This window comes from Ipomoea nil, unplaced genomic scaffold (assembly GCF_001879475.1).
Source record: "Ipomoea nil cultivar Tokyo-kokei standard unplaced genomic scaffold, Asagao_1.1 scaffold0191, whole genome shotgun sequence".
Lineage (NCBI taxonomy): Eukaryota > Viridiplantae > Streptophyta > Magnoliopsida > Solanales > Convolvulaceae > Ipomoea > Ipomoea nil.
In genome coordinates this window covers 452,522-475,318 of record NW_017616619.1, presented here as the reverse complement: position 1 = coordinate 475,318, position 22,797 = coordinate 452,522, and positions in this window count along the sequence as shown.

The window sequence follows — 22,797 nt, the reverse complement described above, 5'->3', positions numbered from 1 at the left end:
ACAAAACATTACTTCCAGAAGAAACCAGTTCAATAATAAGAATATAGTTTTAGGGAAAATGACATATTTAGTCCTTGAATTATACCTATATTACAAACTCAGTTCCTTGATTATGAGTCCCCGACGTTAGGTTTCCGTCTCAACCTGATCGAAAACTCACAAATCCTTTATTATTGCAAGGGTAAAATAATATGTATTCATCATGCATTCTTTCATATTGTTTGTGTTATTGCTTATTGGCCATTGCTGATTGCTATAGACTCATTTTGAGCTAATTTAGAGTGTGTTTGGTGCATGAGTTTACACACTAAGAATGAGAATTAAAATCATAGTTAATGTTTAATTGACAATTTTTTAAAACACAACTATGAGATTTGATTATTCCTGCAATTATAAATCACATTTCCCAATTAAAAGGAGCATCATTTCATCTTATTGGTAATCTAATTTTTAAGTTTGGATTTGTACTTTTAGATTTTTGTTTTGATTTTTTTTTTGTTTATATTGATATTTTGGATGTCATTATATTAGGATCAATTGTCTTGAATTTTTATTTTTGTATTTTCAAACATTTATTCTTATTATATGGTCATACACAACCAAATATCAATATTAATAACTATTCGAATTCTACTCTACTACCAAACATGCATAATATTTTCACCAAAACCTATTACCATTACTAAGTATTTGATTCTTATTCTGATTTCAATTCTTATGTGTGAACCAAACACATCCTTAGTGAGCACCTTCCATCGATACTCCAATATTATCAAAATACCGAGTATCTTTTTATTCAATACTATCTTCTAACCACTAATTAACCCAAATAAATCAATGTATATACAAATATTTTGCCTTCAAATTATTAGACGAGTGTTAAACTCTAGACTAATTGAGCCATATTACAACTACGAGCGAATGGGCGAGCAAGTCAACACTACTGTTAAAACAATTTAATATAACTAGGATCACAATTTAAAAAGAACTGGAATGACAAAGAGGCGGTATTATTGCTATGCGATCATTAGGGCATTGGGAATTTTACCCCAAAATTTTATGGCCCTAATATCCACCTCATCATCCATTATCTCACTCAATTACAGAATCTCTTCTTTTCATTAGTTTTAAGTTTTTTCACAACTTTTTGTGGATCCACTAATTTATCACTTCTATATTTTAATTAGGGAAAATTGTAATTTATGCCCTCACAAATATGTTAATTATCAATGTTACCCTTGAATTATTAGTGGTGTAAATGTTGTCCCTCAATTTTCAAAACGTGACATATATTGTCCCTCCCTAATTAAAATATGGCGCTGCACTGTAGCAAATCACCAAAATAGCGCCTAATTTGGCGCTACATTGGAGTAGATTCAGCGCCAAACTAGGCGCTAAAATGGCATTTGGCGCAGCTTTACCGTCTCCTTGGAGACGGCCTTAGCTTGCATATGATAACAATTAAAGGCTATGACATGTTTACAGTGTTAGTTTATGCTATAGAAACTCTTTGACATGAGATTTGGGCATATGATATTTAAATTTATAGCCCTCATTTTTTTTTGTATATTTATTTGCCCAGAAGGTAAATTAAGGACTTTAATTCTCTAAGTCACCCTTTAGGATGAACTTTGACGATAAATTCTTGACCGAAAATGGTCCACCTATCCCATCAATCCCCGAAGGATTGCTATGACATTACTACGAGTCAAGTTCTTTTTACCCAACTCACTGCATATCACAAATCAATCCCTCAATGATTGCTATATACCCCCTTTTTCACCTAATACGTGGTTTCAAAAGTAACATTTCTCTATCTGTGTTATTTTTAGTGCGCAGTTTATTTTTTTATATATCACCACCACAACGTACCTCTAAAAGGGCTATCAAAGAAACATCCGTCTATCGATTAAATACCGAAAGCCCATGATAGGGGATCAATACATATAATGGGGTACGTTGACTGCATTCCTAATGAAGATGGTTTCTCGGCATTAGGGGGAGATAATATACTACTCCGTAGCTTTTAATGGAATGCCAAGAAACTTCATAGAATGAAAACATCTTCACTATTTAAATCCACGTATTAGTTAGACTGAACTGGAAGTTCAGAAGACAATCTATTTGCGATAGCAAACAATCTGCCAAATACATCTATTGATCAACCGATCATAAAAGAGTGACTAGGTCCCATGTACCTTCCCCGGCCAACATGGACCAAATATTTCTATCGATACTCCTTAACGCCAGAAGTGCAGGAGATCTATCGATGAAAAAGATACGAATCATAATACTAGATCTAGTAAAGAAATATTGTCACTCTTGAAATAATTTGAACAATTATGTCCTGCAGACATTCGTCCAGATGACGAAAAATCCTAGTAAAATTTATTGGTGCACCAAACAAACATAATTCTAGGGATGCGGAACGACCAAATCAAAATATCTTTGGGAAATGTCTAGAATCTGGTTGTTTTAGAAATTGCCATTACTTTTACATATATGGGAGACATTTATAAAAATATTATAGTTGTCGACAACACAATTGCCATTACAAATTGCTCGTTATATGATAATCTGGATCCAGAGTTAGGCACCGGAAGTGTCATAACTATTTAACGTATAAAGGAGCAATTAAGGCATAGCTCGACTCGCTAAAATGAAAAATTCTCTTTATAACATTACACCGTTGAGCGTTAACCCTGAAGGTTACAAATGGGTGTGTGCATGAAAGAGAAATAAGCAAGAATAATGAGGTAATAGAATATGAAGCGAGTTTGTAGCATATGGGTTCACGCAGAGACCCTTGATTGATTTTAATCAAATATTCTCTCCCACGGTAAATGGCATTAAATTCCGCTACATAATACAATTGGCAGAATAATAAATTTAGATATGTAGTTAAATTTTTTGAGAAATCCTGGATGGATTCATAATTCTCGAAATGAGGATTTATTTAAGTATTATTACGTGTCATTATTTACTCTTTAAAGGGTTGCGAATGGAGTTAATATCCTCATTGAAGGAATAATATGTAGCATTGTGTGCTCGATAAAGGGTTGATAATGAACTTATTTATTATTTATTATCTCAGTCAAGATTGATGGTGTAAACATCAATGAAATATATAAAGAGCTTGATAATGTTACTTCATGTTTAAAGACTGAGATTTTTGAAATAAAAAGCTTGTGAAAGCTATAAGTATTATCTCGACTTGAAGATCGAGTTTTTCTTTGAAGATTTTTTTTTTTATATACACCAGTCAGCCTACATCTAAAATTGCTTTTTCACATGTCTATAATGCATATAAGTGTCATGTTTTTATCAAACTAAATGTTGCCTAATAATCTCTTGAAGCAGATAAGGAACCTTTTTGGACTCGAAGTCCCTTACTTCATTATCGTTGGAGCACCATTTTTAGAACCAGAAGTTCCATAATCGCAACATATTTGCGACGAAATTGCTAGCAAAATTTAGTGCTCCCCCTACAAATGAAGTACTTGAATAATGATTAACATATCCTCCGGTATCTTCGAGATACAAAGACATGACATGTATGTAAGAAACCATGATACGGTTTTAATAGGCTACTTGTGTAACACCCCGTGTTACGACCCCTAAAACCAATTAATCATTTAACCAATTATCCAAAGAAAGAATTAAATTACAATAATTAATTAGGAAAAGGCCCATCATAGTCCGTGGGCCCTCATCTCTAAACCCAACCCCTAGTCCTAAAAGGAATAGAGATAGCAAGCCTATAGTATTGGGCCCTAATTAGGACTCTTAGATATATAAATAGGGGACATAGGAGGCACCTAGAACCCACACCACAATAATCTCTCACCACACAAGGAGCTCCAAGAATTCCCCTAGGAGAAATCAAGAAAGAAGAAAGACTTAAAGAAAGATCCTTCATAGCCAAGGAAATCAATTAAGGCTAAGAGGTAACCCATGTCTCAACAAAACCTATTTTCTTAGCTATGATCTCCCTCTAGGCATCCCTCTACATTCTTGTGTATTGATGATTCGGTTATGATATTAATGGTGTGATCTTGATAATTGATGTTATGATTTCTTGGGTAATCTTGGTAATCTTGATGATGGAAAGAGATTCTTGATGATTGTGTGATATTCTTGATAAACCTAGATTCCTAATGATTGTGTGATATTCTTGATAAATCACATTGTTGCTTAAAAAAGATGAATTGCGTTCTTGATGATTTAAATATAATTAGAGCCCTAGGATGTATCGTGAGACTCGTGTGGTGTTATTCTTGATATATTGGGTGGGAATTCGCATGTTTGGGTGCGAATTATGTTTCGAAAGCATGATAGGATATGTGCCGTATGTTTCTTGCTTTTGATCCGTTAATTGTCTACGTGTTGTCATCAAATGCGTTTAAAGGTGTCTAAGCATGGTTTCGGGTTCCACAAAGGTTCCCGGGGCGTTAATTGTGAAAAAGAGTCAGTGGGGGGTAGGTGGGGGTAGGGGACCCGCCACCTACCCGCGGCCAAGTTTGGCGTCGCCGGCAGCGGGCAGGCGACTGCCCGCCGGGCACCCGTTGCCCGGAAATTCGTCGCCGGCGGGTGACCCCTCACCCACCGGCTACCCGCTGGAAAATTTCCCACTTCGGGACCCCGGCTTCCCCGTTTGTTGTTCCCCCGACCCCCGTGGTGTCCCAACGGACTCCGTCTATCGTGCCTATGTCTAGTTTGATGTTCGGGTACCATTCGTAGGTTGAATAAGTCTTATATATTACATGCTAGTTGAATTGGTATCCCGTTGGCCTAGGTGTGAGAAGTATGAACCCCTTAGGTTTATTCTTAGTATGTGGATGATCACGCATAGGTTTCGTTATACGATTTCTCCCCCTTCCCAATGTGTCAATGTGGGTTGCATGTGCTTGCTATGTGTTATGTGTGCATGATACCCCAATTTGGTTGCGATCAAATTGGTTATTCCTAAGCTGCGGTCCACCGTTTGGTTGCGATCAAACGTTTTACATGAGCTGCGCTTCATATTCCTGGCTGCGGTCAGATGACTACTCTTGGGCTGCGGTCCACTGTTTGGTTGCGATCAAACATTATGATGAGCTGCGGTTCATTGGTCGGTTGCGATCGACCCCTCCGTGTTGCGATACGGGGCAGGGTGTTGCGGGGCCGTGTCAGAACTATATGCGCTGACCCTCATGTATGGGCATGCGATTGGTCCTGTGGCGCCATCAAAGTGTGCTTTGTGATGAGATATGGATGGTTTGGTGTTACGAATGTTATGAATGCGTGACCATAGGATACATGCTAGTAAACCGTATATGCTTGGTTATGACTATTGGCTGTGCTTATTTCTATCTGTCGAGTCTGTTCCCTGTGCTTGTGAATTATATGACTGTTGACTGTGCTTATCCCTATCTGTCGAGTCTATTCCCTGTTTTAAAAGCTAGAGTCTCTTAGGATATATCTTCATGCTTCAAAATGGTTTTTCTTATATCTATATATATCTATCTATAATGTATTTCAACGCGTTGGAGTGCGTTACCAGCATCTCTCGCTGAACAGATATATTTGGCTTTCAGGCACAGACGAGTAGATCCCAGAGCGCGCTAGAAGATCGTGGATTAGATAGATAGTCTTTCCTTTCGGCCTGCGTGCCATAATAATGTATTGAGGATATTAGTTAGTTTAGCCTGTGCATCTGAGTTCTCCAGCTCAGATGTGGCATAGCACCCTGTACACTTGTGATTAGTATTACTCTGTTTATGAGAAATTACCTCTATTATATAAGCTTTAAAAGTTTCAAAATTTCGGGGTGTTACAACTTGAGTACTGGCTGTTTTGTTTGATCCCCGCAATGTCAAGTCCAAACTGGTTATACAATGAATTTCTTTAAATGTTCAAAATGAGGACAATAACACTTGTGTTGCACAAATGTTATATGAGCTCTAGAAGAGCCATAAGATTATTGTACACTACTCTAGTGACAATCCAGAAGATCTGTCCAATCCATCTCTTCAAATTTTGAAATATATGTAGAACTTGAAGATTGTTATCTTCAGGGGGAGACGGGAAGTACATCTACTCGACTCAATCCGGAAGATTGAATGTAAAATCCTGAAGATTAAGTCATAAAAGACTAACAGTTGCGCACTATTTGCAACACATAAATACATAAATATCATGTACTCTTTCCTCACTAGTTTTCTCCCATTGGGTTTTTGAGTGTGGTTTTTAACGAGGCATGAGTATGATATAATAATTTAAATGGGAAAATGTTGCAAAATAATTGCTTCAGTAGACAAATCCCAAAATCCTGAAGAGTATGCCGATTATGCCTTGAAGGCTCACGGTTGTACTCTTTTTCTCTTAACTAAGTTTTTCCCACAGGGTTTTCTTAAGTTAAGGTTTTTAATGAGGCGACCAATACAATATATGTTTTTACATATATCATGTACTCTTTTCTTCAACTAGGTTTTTTCCCACGTGGTTTTCCTAGTGAAGTTTTTAATGAGACATGAATGTATGCTATCCATATACCTTGTACTCTTTTCTTGTTTAGGTTTTTCCCACAGGGTTTTCCTAGCAAGTTTTTAATGAGGCAAGATCGTGGTGTTATAATGTCCAAGGGGGAGTGTTATAAATATAATTAAGTGTGGACATTATGAGATTGATTATGTAACTGATGTAACGGGGTCAGATTTATGTCTACCATTATTACCTTCCGTTACAAATGTATATTACATATATGTATTGTTGTAATATGAAGGGAAGCAGATGAATGAATAGAAATGATCCTCCTTTCTCCCTTGTCTATTCTGTATATTCTTTTAACACAAATGATGAATTTGAATGTAAAGAATTTTTATATTGGAGAAAAATAAAGACAATATAACTAATGAAATTATTTTTCTTATTATTTTTTTTTTGAAAGCTTATTTTTCTTATTTAATTTATTGATAATAAATAGTTTTTTTTTTTAAAAAAAGCCAGGTATACACATAATTCTAAATTAAATAAATGCATATTTATTATTTTTTTTTTGTTGTAGATACTAAATTATTATTTAATTTAATAAGAGTAAAATAGAATACTAATTATGTCAACTTTGATTGGGATGGGGTTCGAATTATGACCTTTCTTATTGAAATCAATGAGTAAGTTAACGGTGAACTAACAGAAATTAACGGAGAAGATAATATTTAACAGAAAAGTTAACGGATAATCATAAACTTAAGGATAAATTAGGAAATCTCAAGGAAAAATTAAAATATGATCAATCTGAGTCATTCATTTGATTGAAAAATTTGACCGTCATTTTTTTTTTTTTACCCATTATAGGCCTAACTCTCTTGTGCTCTTATTAGTATTGTAGATTGTATGGTAGAATGCTTGATAACCCAAACAAAAATCAAGAAATTGGCTTCAAATTCACATATTATTTTGGAAAGAGAAAAGGGTCAAATAAACCCCTAAACTTTACCCCAAAGGTCAATTAGGCCCCTAAATTTTTAAAAAGTCAATTTAAACCCTTAAACATGTCAAATTGAGTCAATGAAACCTAAAAACCGATAAATGACATGTTATTATAGGTCATTTCAATTCCGGCGACGAATTCCGGCCACCGACGACAAATTCCGACCGTCTTCCACAGGAGAAGACGACCGGACTGCCGCCTTCTCCACCAGGTCCGGTCGTCTTCAAGGAGAAGACGGCCAGATCTGGTCGTCGTTTTCTCCATTGGAGGAGACGACCATATCTGGCCGTCTCGTCCATTGGAGAAGACGGCCAGATCTGGCCATCTTCTCCTTGAAGACGACCGGACCTGGTGGAGAAGGTGGCCATCCGGTCGTCTTCTCCGGCGGAAGACGACCGGACGACCGGATTTTTTCGTCGGTGGCCGGAATTCGTCGCCGGAATTGAAATGACCTATAATAACAGGTCATTTACCGGTTATTGGGTTTTATTGATCCAATTTAACATGTTTGAGGGTTTAATTGACCTTTTTTAAAATTTAGGGGCCTAATTGACCTTTGGGGTAAAGTTTAGGGGTCTATTTGACCCTTTTCTCTTTTGGAAATGAATTTCAAACTAAAATAAAAAGGCTGAAAAGTTTTGCCACCGGTGACTCAGTAGGCTTTTATACTATCTATCAAATATAAAAATATAATAAGTCTCAATCAAAGTTATATTCCTAATTTATGTTTATGTTTTTAGTGCTAATCATTTTGTACATTATGCTTTTAAAATTGTATTATAAATTTTTTTTTAAGACAAAAATACCCATATCATTATAACTTTCGTTATCTTTTCCACTATTGTTAATTACCATGTACATGCATCCATCATATATTTTCAATGATAATAATATTTGAAGACATTATATATTGGATTAATATAATAAATAAATTTGATTTTATATAGATTTTGATTAGTAAGTATTTGTTAGTTATTTTTAAAAATATAAATATTGGGTATATATTTTTGTGCAACGCGCGACTAGTACACATTATAATGACAATGCATTATTTCTTGATGCATGAAAATCAAGCTCTCAAGTCTCAAATGAATGAAATGACATTCTTACTATAGATTCACGGACTTAACAATGCCTTAGCTTACGCACTGATTTCTTTTGTGTGTACTTTTTAATTTATGCTGGTGAAAATCTACCCGCCTAACCAGTTAAAGATTAAGATTTGAATTCTCAAGCTTCAAAATGCTTTCTTACACATTGATCTTCTTTGTAAAAATAGTTTGGCAATTTGGAATCATACCTGCATTTAAGATTTTAAGGTATATTATTTCTTAACAAGTGCCTCAATTCGTTTGCAAAAAAAAAAAAAAAAAAAAAAGAAAAGTGCCTCAATGTTTATGCAGGTTGAGCAAAAGTCACATCAAAAAAGTGAAAGATAACTTTATTCAACAAAAGAAAGTGAAATATAATAGATAGTGGAGATGAGAGCTAATAGAGTTGTGTATTGAATGGTGTAATACAATGTACAGATTACAGGTATATATAAGATGAAGTCTCTGAGAGACTAGATAGGGAATCATAATCAAACTCAAATACATAGAATCCTAATACTCCCCCTCAAGCACAAGGTACACTGGTGACTTGTAGCTTGTCCCTAAGAAACGAGCGAGAACCGAGGACCGGGTAGAGCCTTTGTAAAGATATCTGCCAACTGATCATTGGTTGAAATAAAGTTAACCTGTATATCACCATTCGCAACTCTGTCTCTAACAAAATGGTATTCAATTTCTATATGCTTGGTTCTAGCATGAAAAATATGGTTTGCACACATATATGTAGCTCCAAGACTATCACACCAAAGCTTGGGAACGGGCACATCGATTATGCCAATTTCTCGTAGAAGCGAGAGAGTCTAGATTACCTAGGCACAGACATCTACTAAAGCTTTATACTCGGCTTCAGTAGATGATCTAGCAACTGTCCGTTGCTTCTTGCATACCCACGATATAAGATTAGAACCAAGAAAAACTGCATACCCACTGGTTGATTTACGATCTTCAGGATAGCCAACCCAATCAGAATCTGTGAAAGCATGTAATTCTATGGATACTGATCGCCGAATTTGCAAACCAGAAGTGATAGTTCCCTTTACATACCTTAGAACACACTTAAATTGCTCCCAATGCGAGACTGTACGCGCATGCATGTACTGACATAGCTGATTTATTGCAAAGGACAATTCTTGGCGCGTAACTGTAAGATATTGTAAAGCACCTGCCAGACTTCTATAGTGTGTGGCATCGTCATATAAATTAGCATTGGAGATAGTGGGTTTAGAAGCAGACATAGGAGGGGCTAGAGGTTTACAATTTGTCATGCCAACACGTTTTAAGATATCTGTCATGTATCTTTGTTGAGAGAGCAAAATTCCATCCGTATACTTGATTGTTTCAATCCCTAAGAAGAAACCGGGTTCACCAAGATCCCTAATCTTGATGCAGATGATAGAGCAGTTAGAAGGGAGCTGATAAGACCTTGATCATTGCCCATTACAAGAATGTCATCAACATAAACAAGAACGTAACATAAATGAAACCTGAACCCCGTGAGTAGTAAAACAAAGATACATATGTTTTTGAAGCTTTAAAACCTGTTGTCATCAAGAAGGTATGTAAGCGATTAAACCAAGCTCTGGGGGCTTGTTTTAATCCATATAGGGAATGTAACACCCCCGATTTTACCAACATTTTTAAAACTTAAATTCAAAGATAAGCAAACTAAATATTCATTAAACCATAAGCGGAAGCAAGTCTAAAACGGAGATATTATGCCACACCTAAATAACATAGGTGCACAGGCTACACAAAGTCTAATTCAGAGTTTAACAACTAAGGCTCACAGGCCAAAACATAAGCTAGGGAAAAGGGGAAACTACACTAGCTACCAACTTCAACTAGTGTGCTCCACAACTAAGCAAAACCTGTAAAAGATAAGGGGATGACACCCGGTCAGCGAATAAAGCTGGTAACCCATCAATACGCGTTAAATAGCATATTATATAGATAGTTATAATCAAAAGTGTTTGAGACTGAGGAATACAATATATAGTCATTTTAAAACCAAGAGAGGGAAGATCAACATCAAAGACTCATCACACTCTCAACAAAGACCGAGGATCATCATCCTCAACAAGACAACAAAACCACAAACAACAAAGGACAACACAACTCTAGATGCAACCTACCATACACAAGGTAGAGTTCATCATAAACATGCTCAAAGGCAAGAAGTACAACAATCACATAATGACAATTCACATAATAGGTCAAAGTTCCAACCTTATGCCCTGTTCCAACCTTATGGCTACCCCCGGCCTTATAACTAGTTCCAACCGTTGCCTCCTAGTGCCACCCTGTACTTCTGAGCCCAACCTTATTCCGCCTGGGACCGTCGTCCCCCACCAATCTTTACCACCAATCAGAACCGTATTACCACCGATCTCATAGTACACAAGGGTACTGTAAAGTAACAATATTACCACCGATATCATGAGAAAAGCTCAATAATATACCACCAATCTCAATCATAATCACACATAGTCATCATCATCAAGAAGATTAAGGCTCATCAATAGCCCAATCAAGTATCAACAAAGGGTACAACGATTTATACAAGATAACATCATAAGAATCAACCAAGAGACTTCAATGAAGACATGAAGCAATACTCAACAACAAAGGACTACAATCCATCATCAAAATGATTGACAACACAAGTTGCCAACCCCAACAAGAAGGAACAAACCACACATACTAGCATAACAACATCAAACTAGCATGCTCATCAAACGGATAAATCGAAAATGGTTCCAACGAACCTTCAAGACTCACATTAGCCCAACGAATCACAAGGTTGGACCATAAACATGATTCAAGACACCAAATCCTAACATGGATTCCTAACTCATCGTTCTAGGCATACGAAACATCAAGAAGACTCACAAAAGCTCAATAATCCAACAACGGGAGGTCAAAACATCAAATACCAAGAAGAAAAGATCACGGGGAACAAATCCCCGCAATCCCCTTTCACGTTCCCCGCGGGTGGGACCACGGGTAGGCCCCCACCCGTGGGCCTGGGCGACGGGTAGGCCACTGCCCGTCGTTCCGCCCGCGGGGTACACTCGTACTCCACAAATTTCCCTTTGGCAAAAATCATCAACAAAGCCAAGTTCAAGTCCAAAACACCCAAAACCTCACACACAACAAAGATATGACTTGAACCCAAGAATAAGCCAAGCAATGGCATTCAAGAAACCTAAATACAAGCTTTAAACATGCATCATCACAAGATCATGCATCAAATCTCAAAAATCACATCAAGAACATCAAATAGAAGCCAATAATCATCATTTAGGTAAGAAAGAGATTTTGTATAGCATGGGTTACCTTTGTAGACTACAAATTCTTCCTTTAAACTCTCCTAAGCTTCCTCTTGGAGTCCTTCTTCTCCACCAACTTCTTACACAAGCCAAAACACAAGAAAGATTCTAACTTAGATAAAGATACCCAAAAGATGGCTAAAACCACTAAATAGCTATGAATCTTACCCTTTCCTATGCTTGGGAAGAAGAAAGTAGGAATGGGGTGGGATCTTGCAAAGCTAGAAAATCCTCCTTTTGGCTTGAAGAATAAGCAAGGTTTCTTTTTAGAGAGAGGATGGAGTGTTTGGAACTTTGGCTAGCATGAGAAATGGATGGAATGACTTGTTAGTGATAGCTTGAACAACAAAACATGTGTGAAAGGTCAACTTTACCCTTACTAAGGTTGGGAAGGCAAAAAGGGTTGAGGTACAAAACATAAGGCAAAAGGTACACTTGGTTGACTAAAGAGATTAGTCAAATTCTAGTCCTTCGACTATTAAATTTCAGGATTTTGAGGAAGAAATAACCAAGGAAGGCTAGGATTAATTCCTTAATTAATCCCAATTAACATTTAGATTTACGAGGTGTCACATCCTCTCCCCCTAACAAGAAGCTTCGTTGCCGAAGCTTGGTCACGACGGGTTACCAAAAAGGAAAAACAATGAACCAAAGATGTGACAAGGTAGCAAAGACTAACAATCAAGAGCTCCAAAGGTCAAGAGTAAGGCAAAGCTTCAAGGCAACGGAGAAAACTCTCAAGCAACTTTACAACTAACGCAACTTAAGGCTTACCACCAACCGTCTACGCTAGATCTAAACCACGAACAGACTAAACTCCAACTAGGCAAAACAACTTAAACAAAAAACTACCAACAAGCTAACAACCAAAGCAAACAAGGAGCACACCAACTAAACAAAACAACTAAGCAAACAACTACCAACGAGCCAACAATCAAAACAAACAAGGAACGCAACGAGCTTACCTCCAACTCCAGCCTAGGAGGAATCATCCTCCGAATCCTCAGCATCCTCATCTGAAGCTTCCTCGGCTCCACCTCGGCTAGAGCTAGCTTCCAGCACATCCATCCTTTGATTCACGTTGACCAGCTAGGCCTTCATGAAGGAAAAACCCTCTTCAATCATCCGATTTTGCTGACGGAGAAGGGCCACCACACACTCCTCGTGGGTTATGGCATCATGCTCTTTCTTCGTTCTCACATCTTTTCTCCTCAAGCTTTCTTCACTCTCGGGATTACTTTCTTCTGCCTCCTCTTCTTCCTCTTCTTCTTCTTCTTCTTCATCCCCTCCCAAACTTTGCACTTCCCGATTCCACTTCTTAACAGGGATCTCAAGCTGTTCCACCAAAGAGTTCCTCTCAGCAGGAGATTTCTTTGCTACCTCCTCCAAGGTGATGTAATCATTATTTTCCAACTAAAACAAATTGCAACTCCAGAGATTCACGGCATCTAAAACCGTCTTGCCTACAGGCTTGGGTACAAGGCTATCCACTTTCACTCCTTTCCTCAAGAAAATCCAACTCAAAACCATATCGTAGGGCAGGCTTTTACGGTTATGGTCCCTACAACAATCCATGTGCTGTAACATCAAGGAGGGCAAATTGAACTTCACTTTGTGCTTTAGACAAAAGGCAAAGGTGCACTCCAACTTTCCCAACAAGCTACTTTTATTGTTGTTAGGCAACAAACAATCCTAAACAAGCATCACCAAAATCTTCTGTTCAGCAGAAAGCCATTTCCGTTCTGGCCTCGTGGCGTGGGTAAAACCACTTGTCCTACCTAACAAGAAGCTCAAATAATTCTGATAGCCCATATTACCCGTCTCAATCCAAGAATCACCACTATACTGTGAGACCCCGGTGGTCGTCAAACTCAAAAGCTGAGCTAACCGTTTCTCGGTCAAGGAAAACTTTACAACTCTCACTTTCGAGGTGATTTCCAACTTCCCTCCATCCTTAGTCACACTACAGTGACGATAGAATTCTTTTACCAAACTCGGGTAGGTCTCGGTTCTAACCGCAAGATACCCATCTAACAAGCCTTGATAATTTAACAAATCCAACATAGAGCTTGAAAAAGATTCGGGGTCAAAAGCTTTACCTTCCAAAACCGACTAATGGGCATCCACCAATTCCACTCTTCTCGCGGTTTTTGATCTTCTAGGCATGGTGCAAGATGTCCAAGGTGAGGTAGACCCAAAACTTCTCCCTTTTCTTCTTCTTTTCCTTTCTCTTCTCCTCGACTGCATTTCCGGTCGGCTGACGACGATGGCGGCTTCCGGCAAACGGCGAGGAATGGCGGTGACGAGCTCCGGCGGTGGTGCTGCTTCGACGACGGGCGGCTGGCCTGAGCGACGGGTAGAGGAGGTCGACGGGTGGGGTGGTGTTTCGGCTGCTACACACGGGTAGGAGAAAAAAGAGAGGGAATGGTTTAGGGAAAAATTGAAAAAAAGAAGATTTTAATTTGGGGATTTTTAGGTAGGTTTTGTGGAAAAGGTTAAAAGGAATTTAATTGGTAAAAGGTTTATGAAACATTATTGGTTTAGATGGTTCAAGGGATGGTTTTAGAAACTTTAAGGCCCGGGTTTGAATCTTGCTAGCTACAACTTAGATTTTCCTAACCTTTTTTTAAAAAAAAATTCAGTTTCGATTCCCCTCAACAGCATTATGTTGTTCATTCATTGTGGATTTTTAGTTCATTCATTGTGGATATTTAGTTTATTCATTCTGGATTTTGTGTTATTCATTCACTGTGGATATATAGTTATGAATTTGTGGATATATAATTCAAATTGTGCACAAAAAAATGCTATTACCGGGAATCGAACCTGTTTTTTTTTTTTTTTTTTTTTTTTAAAGTGGGACGCGCGTTTTTAGTCAAAACGATGCCGTTTTTACAACCGTGTGCACCATACATGGTGCACACGGTTGCACATCATAATTTGCATATCTATTCATAGCCATTTTTGCATCTACTAAGGTTTAAACCCACAACCTCTCAATTATGTGACATTGGATCATAAGCTCCTTAGCAATGTTAAATGATTTAATTATACCAATTATGACAGTATCCTGTATCCGGCTTCATTCAATTAATTGGAGTTTTAGCATGACTTCTCACTCTATACAGGTAAGTTCTCATTTTATGTTTCACATACTTTTAAAATTTTTCATTAATTTGTGTTTTGTTTTAATTCAACGTTTAATTAATATAGTTTGACATATTTTATGTCTAATGAAATATTAGAAATAATATTGTTTCATGTCTTGTATGTGTTCTTGTTATTATGTCATTATTATTAGGAGTCTATGTTATTGGTTCTCTAGTTGTAGTAGGACTTCTCTTGTGTAGTCTTTATATTATCTGATGTATCTATTATGTTGGTATACACAGAACATATTATCCTCATCTGGTATCAAGAGTCCTTGGTATTCTTTCATTCTTTCTTCATGGCGAGCACTGGTGTGAACGACGGTTCTGTTTCATCAGAACGGACTGTCTCCGAGGCTGTGATCTCGGCCTCCGTTCCATCTACCGTGTCGTTTTCCTCTGCACATCATTTTGTTTCCATCAAACTGACGTCTCGCAACTACCTGTTCTGGCGTACACAATTGCTTCCCTTTCTTGATGGACAAGGTTTGATGGGCTATGTCGACGGATCAGAAGTCTGTCCAGCAGTACCGGTGGCGTCGACGGGTGGTTCCGAAGCTTCCTCTGCTGCGCCGGCGTCGTCCCGTCTCACGTGGCAGCGTTAAGATCGGGCAGTGCTTTCTTTACTCATCTCTTCCTTGTCGGAGGAGATGATGCACTTGGCGATCGGGAAGCACAGCTCTCGGCAGTTGTGGCAGACGATTGAGCAGACTTTAGGGTCCACGACTCGTGCCCGTGCACTTCGACTCTCCGGCCAGTTGCAATCTCTCCGGCAGGGGGATTCGTCCATCTCGGATTATCTTGGTCGGGCGCAAGTTTTGGTGGAGGATCTCGCAATAGCCGGCCGGCCGGTTACGCTCGAAGACCAAAACATGTTCATCTTTCGTGGTCTTCGTTCGGAGTATCGCCCGTTGGTTGCATCTCTAACCAGGGGACCGCCGCTCTCTCTTAGTGAGTTATCTGACTTTCTTGTTTCGCAGGCTTTCATTTGTGCGGATGATGCCGGTGATGCAGCTGCTGTTTCGGTCGCCTTAGCTGCCCAGCGTGGTGGCCGAACAGGTGGTCAACGTGGCGGTTGTCGTGGTCGGCGCGGTGGTCGTGGCCGAGGGGGAGGCCGTGGCTGGACGAACACTCCGAAGTGTCAGATTTGTGATGGCAGTGGCCATTCGACCATCACATGTTTTCGGCGATATTCTGATGCTCCTGGTCCGCAAGCTCACGTTGCTTACCCGATGGATGCCTCGAGTACCGTGGCTGCTGAGCATTGGTTTCCGAATACGGGGGCCTCAGATCATGCTACTCCGGATCAGTCGTTGATGTCGTCTTCGGCTTCCTATTCTGGCACGGATACTCTTCGGGTTGGAAACGGTAAGCGTTTGCCTATTGTTAGTACAGGTTCGGCTACAGTAGCTTCTCCCAGTCGTTTGTTTAATTTGTCTAGTGTTCTGTGTGTTCTTGGGTTATCTGCGTCGCTTTTGTCTGTTCAGCGTTTTGCTAAAGACAATAGTGTATTTTTTGAGTTTCACTCGGATTGTTTTTTTGTGAAGGATCTCTCCACGCGGGCGGTCCTTTATAAGGGACAGGCTTTGGGTGGTCTTTATTCGTGGCCTGTCTCTCGTCCGAGTCCTGCTGCGTTAGTGGCTACCCGTGCGTCTTTGTCCGTTTGGCATTGTCAGCTGGGTCACCCTCATGATCGTGTTTTGCGTCAGATTTTGCGTTTTTGTTCGCCTACTACTAGTATTAGGGATAGCTCGAATTTATGTAATTCTTGTATGTTGGGTAAATCGGCTAGATTTCCCCTACCCCGTGTTGCTTCTACTTCGTCTCGTGTACTTGAGTTAGTTTATACTGATATATGGGGGCCAACACCTTTTTTGTCTGTCAATGGTTTTCGTTATTTTGTTCTGTTTGTTGATGATTATACTCGCTATGTCTGGTATTTTCCTATGCGTGCCAAAACTGATGTGTACGCTATTTTTGATCAATTTCGCAATCTTGTTGAGCAGTCGTTTAATCAAAAAATTGTTTTCGTTTAATCTGATTTGGGGGGTGTGTATAATCGTCTTCATAAAACGTTTCTGTCTCTTGGGATTAATCATAGGCGCTCGTGTGCTTATACCCACGAGCAGAATGGTCGGGTAGAGCGTCGGCATCGCCATATTGTTGAAACTGGCCTTGCGTTAATGGCTCAAGCGTCTGTGCCCTCTCGATTTTGGGATTACGCGTTTGAGACCGCCGTTTATCTTATTAACAAAATTCCCACACGTGTGTTGAACGGTGTTAGTCCACATTATCGGCTTCATCGTTCTAATCCTTCTTATTCTTTTTTGCGTGTTTTTGGGTGTCTTTGTTATCCTCTTTTGCGTCCCTATAATCGTAATAACTTACAGTTTCGTTCTACCCCGTGTGTTTTTCTTGGCTATCCTAGTTTGTTTCGTGGCTACCGCTTTTTGAATCTTGCTAACAATAAGGTTTTCTTTTGCCGCCATGGTGTGGTTTGATGAAACCGTTTATCCGTTTGCTGCTTCTATGCCTGCGCAGGTTTCAGGTTCAGGTGTGGTTTCGCCATGGGGTGCGGGCTCGGTTTGTGTGCCTCCTGCTTCTACTGAGTCTCTCTCGGCTGGGTCTGTTACTACCTCTGTTCCCGTGGCTGCTTCTGATGATTCTAGTTCCCGTACAGTCTCTAATCCTGTGCCTGCTGGTCCAGTGGTGGCTGCCCGGGTTACTAAGCCTCGGCGTCGTGCTCCGAAACAGGTGCTACCCCGCTCTCATGAGATGACTACTCGTAGTCAAGGGCCAACTCAGCATGTGGCATTGTTTTCTGCTACTGGTGCTCCTGACCCTACGTGTTACTCGCAGGCAGTTCAGTTTCCCCAGTGGCGTGAGGCTATGGATTCTGAATTTAATGCTTTGCTTCAGAATGACACATGGCGGTTGGTTCCTCATACCTCTGGGATGAATGCTGTCGGCTGCAAGTGGATTTTCAAAACGAAACGCAAGGCGGATGGTTCGGTGGAGAAACACAAGGCCCGGTTGGTTGCTAAGGGGTTTAACCAGGTTGCAGGTCAGGACTTCTTTGAGACCTTCAGTCCTGTGGTTAAGCCGACTACGGTTCGTCTTCTTCTGTCTCTGGCTGTTTCTCGTGGGTGGACCATTCGGCAATTGGATGTCCACAATGCTTTTCTGAATGGTAGTCTAACAGAGACAGTCTATATGAAACAGCCACCGGGGTATGAAGATAAGTCCACTCTTGATCATGTGTGTTTGTTGCAGCGGTCGTTGTATGGCCTTAAACAGGCTCCTCGTGCCTGGTTCACTCGCTTTCACTCCTTTTTGGTCTCGGTTGGTTTTACTCCATCCAAGACTGATGTTTCGCTGTTTATTTATACTCGTGATTCTGTGCAGCTTTATCTACTTGTTTATGTAGATGATATCCTGGTGATGGGTTCAGACTCCTCACGGGTGGTTGGTCTTCTTGCACAGTTATCTTCTGAGTTTAAGATCCGTGATATGGGAGCTCCATCGTTCTTTTTGGGGATTGAGACTGTTGCCTGGCGTGGTGGTCTTTTGTTGTCTCAGCAGCGGTATATGCAGGATATACTGAAGCGTGCTGGAATGGTTGATTGTAAGCCTCTTGTTACGCCGGTCTCTTTGGTTTCGTCCTCTGATGGTTCTGACACTCCCTATGCTGATCCCACGCAATATAGAAGTCTTGCGGGGGCCTTACAGTACTTGACGGTTACGAGACCAGATCTTTCCTTTGCTGTGAATCGGCTCTGTCAGCAAATGCACTCTCCCACCACTGCGCACTGGGGTCTCCTTAAGCGGGTACTACGGTATGTCAAAGGTACTCTGCACTTTGGTTTACACATTCGTCCGTCTGTTTCTACTGAGTTGCATGCCTTTTCGGATTCGGATTGGGCTGGTGATCCGGCTGATCGTAAGTCTACGAGTGGTTTTGCTGTTTTTCTGGGAGGTAATCTTGTGTCGTGGACTTGTCGTAAGCAGCGTACTGTGGCGAGGTCGTCTACTGAGGCTGAGTATAAGGCACTTGCTGATGTGTCTGCCGAGGTAACTTGGTTGGTTTCTCTGCTGGGTAAACTAGGGGTCTCCTTGCGTGTGCCTCCGTCTCTTTGGTGTGATAATTTAGGTGCGACGTATCTATGTGCCAACCCTGTCTTTCATGCACGCACGAAGCATGTGGAGATTGACTACCACTTTGTTCGTGACCAGGTTGCCAGGAAGGAACTTGTGGTCAAATTTATTTCTACCAAAGATCAGCTTGCAGATGTTTTTACTAAAGCTCTTCCTGGTCCGCATTTTACTTTTCTTCGTGACAAGCTCAATGTCATCTCTCGGCTGTCTTGCGCTTGAGGGGGAGTATTAGGAGTCTATGTTATTGGTTCTCTAGTTGTAGTAGGACTTCTCTTGTGTAGTCTTTATATTATCTGATGTATCTGTTATGTTGGTATACACAGAACATATTATCCTCATCATTATTACTTGACCGAATGAATTAAATTAAAATTAATTAAGTAATTAATCATAATTATTATATACGTATTGTATGGTAGAATGCTTGATAACCTAAACAAAAATCAAGAAATATAATTGGCTTCAAATTCATATATTATTTTGGAAATGAATTTCAAACTAAAATGAAATGGCTGAAAAGCTTTGCCTGTAGCCCAGTAGGCTTTTATACTATCTATCTAAAAATATAATAAGTCGCAATCAAAGATATATCCCTAATTTATGTTTATGTTTTTAGTGCTAACCATTTTGTACATTGTGCTTTTAGAATTGTACTATATAATTTTTGGACAAAAACACCCCGACCGTTATAACTTCTGTTATCTTTTTCACTATTGTTACTATGTACATGCATCCACCATATATTTTCTTATATTCTTTATTGATAATAGTATTTATAGACATTATATATTGGATTAATATAATAAATAAATTTGATTTCATATAGATTTGGATTAGTAAGTATTTGTTAGTTATTTTTAAAAATATAAATATTGGGTATATATTTTTCCGCAACGCACAAAAAAAAAGACTAGTATACATTATAATGACAATGCATTATTTCTTGATGCATGAAGATCAAGCTCTCAAGTCTCAGATGAATGAAATGACATTCTTACTATAGACTTACGGACTTAACAATGCCTTAGCTTACGCAATGATTTCTTTTGTGTGTGTACTTTTTAATCTAAGTTGGTAAAAATTTACCCGCCTAACCAGTGAAGATTAAGATTTGAATTCTCAAGCTTCAAAATGATTTCTTACATATTGATTTCTTTATAAAAATAGTTTGACAATTTGGAATCATATACCTGCATTAAAAAAAAAAAAAAAACAAAAAACAAAAAAAAAAAAAAACAAAAAATAAGTGCCTCAATGTTTATGCAGGTTGAGCAAAAGTCACATCAAGAAAGTGAAATATAACATATAGTGGAAAAACAAAAATAAAGAGGTTTTTCAAATTTCCACATTTTTATTTACTCCGTATATATCTTTAATTGCATGTTTCTTGTGAGCTGATTTAAAAAAAAAAAAAAAAAAATTCTTTCAAAGCGTTTTATTTGCTGTCTTGTTATGTTTGCCTGATGTAGTCTTAGGGTGACCTATCATTGCTATTAAGTACAACTGTCAAAATGAGTTAATTATGTTCAAAATAGGTATTTTGGCTCGGCTAGTTTTCTATAGGGATTGAGATTCTCAAATTTAACGATGAATTAAAAAAAAATATCAAAAGGATTTTAGTTGAGCAGGTAAATGATTTCATTTATTTAAAATAATAAGGATAAAGATGAAAAAAAAGTTTAGAATCTACTAACTTAATTTTAAAAAGCTAGCTTTTAAATTAAGCTATTATTTTAAGTTAATAGCTTATTTTTAAAACATTACCTTTTTATCTTTTTTGTTCACCTTAAAATCACCAAATATCTTAATATTATTAGGACTATATTATTTGTATTAGACTAGAACTCTATTTCATGGCTTTATATTTGTACTCTCAGACTTTGGTATTGAATACAATACAATTCATATCCTCATCTGGTATCAGTTTCCAAGTTTTTTCTCATGGCAGGTCTCGGTGATAATTATGACGGCTCTGTTCGTTCTTCTGAGCAGACTTTTACCGAGACTCCTCATGTGCCCACCGGAAATAGCCTTTCATCGGCTCATCACTTTGTCTCTCTGAAGTTGACCGCTCAGAATTATTTGTTTTGGCGGGCACAGATGCTGCCGTTCTTGGAGGGTCAGGGCCTACTAGGGTATGTGGACGGCACTATGCTGTTTCCGATTCTATCGCCAGCGGCGGCGTCGACTGCGGACAACGCGGCAGCGGTGGTAGATGATCTCTAGGCACGGCAGGCGGCGTGGAGACGACAGGACAAGGCGATTCTCTCGCTCTTGATATCGTCTCTCTCAGAGGAGACGATGCACTTCACGGTTGGCCGATCGACTTCGCGTCAGCTCTGGCTCACTATTGAACAATCTCTCGCCTCTTCTACTCGGTCTCGGGCGTTGCGGTTGCTTGGTGAGTTGCAAGGCTTGCGTCAGGGGGATTCTTCTATATCGGACTACCTCGGTCGTGCACAGACGTTGGTTGAAGACTTAACCCTTGCTGGTCGGGACGTTACGTTAGACGATCAAAACTTGTACGTCTTTCGTGGCTTACGGCCTGAGTTTCGTCCGTTGGTGGCGACTTTGACCCAGGGGGCTGCGGTTCCGCTCACTGAGGTGGTGGATTTCTTGGTGTCGCAGGAATGGATCTGTGTGTATGATGGCTTCGGGCTCGGTGTTTCTGCAGCGTTGGCCGCGAGCCGGGGTGGTCAAGCCGTAGTACCGGCAGTCGTGGCAGTATGCCGCCGCAGCGAGGTCGCGACAGAGGTAATAGAGGGCAAGGTTGTGGTCGCTCTAACTCTGGTCCGCGGTGTCATATTTGCAACAAACAGGGTCACATTGCACTCTCGTGTTGGAAGCGTTTTTATGCCTCCTCGGCTCTTCAGGCGAATGTGGCTGGTGATGGTGATAACTTGAGTGGCCCTCATCAGTGGTTTCCCGACACTGGTGCTACGAATCATGCTATACCTGATTCCTCCCTAATGACTTCTGCGATAAGTTATGAAGGCCCAGAGACTTTCCGAGTCGGCAGTGGTACATGTTTGCCTATTGTTAATGTTGGTTCCGCTTCGTTAGCTACTGATTCTAGGTCTTTTAAGTTATGTGATATCTTGCATGTTCCTAGTCTCTCTAATTCGTTATTATCTGTTCAGCGTTTTGCCAAGGATAATAGCATTTTCTTCGAGTTTCACCCTTTTTGTTTCTATGCGAATGACATTTCGACCCAGAAGGTCCTGTTTAAGGGGCATGCTTCTGGAGGTCTTTACACATGGCATGCGTCCTCTTCAGCTCCTGCTGCGTTTGTTGCTGCGTGTTCGTCTTTCGTTTGGCACATGCGGCTGGGGCATCCTCATTCCAGAGTCGTCTTACGTCAAATTTTAGAGTATTCGTCTGTTAGTAAATTTAATTCTAGTGATCTTCCCATTGTTTGTTCATCTAATCAATTGGGAAAATCTTCCTGTTTTTCTTTATCTCGTGTTGAAACTACTAGTACGCAACATTTGGAATTAATATATTATGATATTTGGGGCCCTGCGCCGTTACTTTCTGCGAATGGCGTTAAATATTTTGTGTTGTTTGTGGATGATTTTACC